The sequence below is a fragment of the Teleopsis dalmanni genome, chromosome 2 (genome assembly GCF_002237135.1).
Source record: "Teleopsis dalmanni isolate 2A chromosome 2, ASM223713v2, whole genome shotgun sequence".
Taxonomy (NCBI): domain Eukaryota; kingdom Metazoa; phylum Arthropoda; class Insecta; order Diptera; family Diopsidae; genus Teleopsis; species Teleopsis dalmanni.
Genome location: NC_051847.1, coordinates 232,484,110 through 232,487,042, shown reverse-complemented (window position 1 = coordinate 232,487,042; position 2,933 = coordinate 232,484,110).

Genomic DNA, 2,933 nt, shown 5'->3' with positions numbered 1-2,933 from the left:
ATATTGCTTTGAGTATAAAAACGCGAACCTCTGAAAGTACATTCAGAATTTTCATTGTACACATAGTACATGCTTTCCACTTTCCTACTCTCTATTTCTGTTACCTTGATTACTGAGAGCTTAGTATCATTACAACATCTGGATTTGTAAGCAAGACTTACGCTTGTTATCGTCGTTGTCATGTGTGCATATATATAAACTCTTTAATCGCGCTATTTGGTGTGTATTAATTATTTCAGTTTAATCAATGTATACAACTCTTATCAAATATTCTTCACATAGTCCGATTTCCATCGGAATATTTATCTCTCTTTATGGCTTTTCTGATTATTTCTCAGTTGTTCCCTCCTCTTCTTTCTGATACCGTGGTAGCTAACAAGGTGAAAATATGACATCATACTATTAGTGTCTTGTCATGTTAGGTATATATCGTTAAGAACAAGCTAAAAGATAGAACGGATCTAAAACAACTACTACTTCCTGTTACTACTACTACTACTTCTATTACTACTACTACTACTACTACTACTACTACTACTACTAAATTCTCACATAAGTTTATTATAGCTGCTATGGCGGGGGGATTGGGGAACTCTAATCGATCGCATATACCAAGTCATCAGAATTGAAGCAAAGTAAATTTTTCTACTCAACTTTGGCAGTCGGGGACATTAAGTATGAGTATGCAACTATTTCAACACGATGAACTTGAGCTAATGTAAATAAACAATTCGAATAATTGAATTTGCTTTCAACGGTTCCTGTTGTTTATTCTGAATATATTTTGTATTTTTATAAATTTTGTATATACACGCCAAACTCTGTGACTGTAGCCAAACTCATACAGTCCAGTCATCTTAGAAATTTGGGATGAAAGAGTTGTGTTGCCAAACATATAGTTAAAGCTTATCACCTATTATTTATCTCCATATCCTCCGATTATATGTGTGATTTATCTCACACCATGTCCTCAGTTCTCTTACAAATTTCGCACAATAATTGAGCTATTGACACTTAATTTTAATAGTGTGTGACCTCATTAAAAATGTTTAATTTGCTGAACTCATAGATGAACTTAAATATAAACCTCATTTTCTGTTTTTTGAATATATTTTTTGTTTATTTTAAGAGAGTACATTGGCCTGTTCATTCACTATTTGTTGACAATTTGGTGGCAGTTGAAGATCGATTAATGCTGTTTATTATATGACAAAGCCTCGTTTCGTTTCATCGTATTTTAAATTGTATAAAAATATCAAAGATTGTTTACATTCACATTTAACGATCTCAAAATCACCCTCGCTTTTTCGTGGTTATTCTGATTAGTTCTTTATTGTAGCCCCTTCTTCTTTCCTGGTGGCCTGGCACTTTGAGAGAGAACATGAAAGTTTCGCGCACTTTTTGGAGTACTTTGGAAAGAGTACTTTGAGAATGCATTTTTGTTGAAGACTCACTTAAACACAATGAACAGAATGAATTTGCATGTATCTACAGTTAAAGTTAGTTCCCGTTGTAAACAATTTTTATGTTAGTCCCTCTTACTGATAAATACATCTAAAATTCCAAATAGCATTGATTTGTCATCAGTTAAAGATTTGTTAAAGCACACAATTGAATACAATAAATATATGTTATATGTACTAAATATAGATAATATTTGTACATTGCTTTGGTGAAATAGTATTTGGGATCATGGAATTATTAGTTATTATTATTATTGTTGTTAAATTGAATTGGTAATCTAAAAGACGACAATCTTTAGCTTAAATATGTTAAATAAGAAAATCTGCCTGTTCTTGCTTTCAGTGGTTCTCGATTTTTATATATATGATTTTATCAATGAAAAACAAGTCAGTCTGTTTTTTATTTTCGGGTTACATGTCCATTAAATACAACTTCTTGTGAATTAAATTCAGAGTAAAAAAAAGTTTTTGAATTGAAATTCGCTGCACTTGACTTTTTTGACTAATGGTATTTTGCGAAAATTAACATCACTCAAAATAATTGGAATGATGATTAAATAAATTCTAAATATGTATGTGTTTATTATGTTCAATCGATTTTAATACAAAACGGCAGTTAATGCTGCCTTGTCTTAAACCATTTCTGATCAATTCAGTGAAAATATTATAGATATTTCCTTACATTGAATTCTGATCGCTTGGTAACTATGTGAACTCACTCTAACTACCTGACTGACTTACATGACTCCAAATGATTATGTCACTTTACTCATCTGAGTTTATTTCTATCGAACATCCTCAAAATGCTCCTAATTTAAATAGAGTGCTTCCCGGTGGTACATTGACAACGCTTTGTTTGATTCTTAATGATTCAATGATCTTACTGAATTTTTAAAAGAAATTATATGACTATAACAAGTTTACTTCTAATACGGTTTAAGCCATGAAAGGTAATCTCTTGACATTGCGAAACCACATTTATTCAAAAAGGACTTTAAGTAGTAAATTATTCAATTAGAACATACTAAAATTCAAGTCTTAAGAAAGTCCTCATTTGTACATCTGAAAAATGAAACTTCATGTACTCCACTGGCACTCTCAGCTAACAAAAGAGCATATCAATACTCTAAAATTTTCACAGCTTGAAGAGTCTAAGCCTAATTCTATTATTGTCCAATAAATTATATTTATGAGAAATGAACAAATGATGTTGATCTGAATGTAAACAGGCGATTGAAAATATCGCGTCATATTTTTAGCAACATCCTGTTCTCTACCAGGTCATCAGAAAGAAAGAAGATAGTACGACTGAGGAATAATCGAAAAAGTCATAGACAGGTTAAAATGTTTTTGTTGAATACAAGTCTCTGTTTTACGATCGTTAAATGTAAATAAACTTCTGTTTTTATGTTTTCAATTTAATAATTAAAAATTTGCAAGCAAAACAATGTTCAACATAATCGACGAATA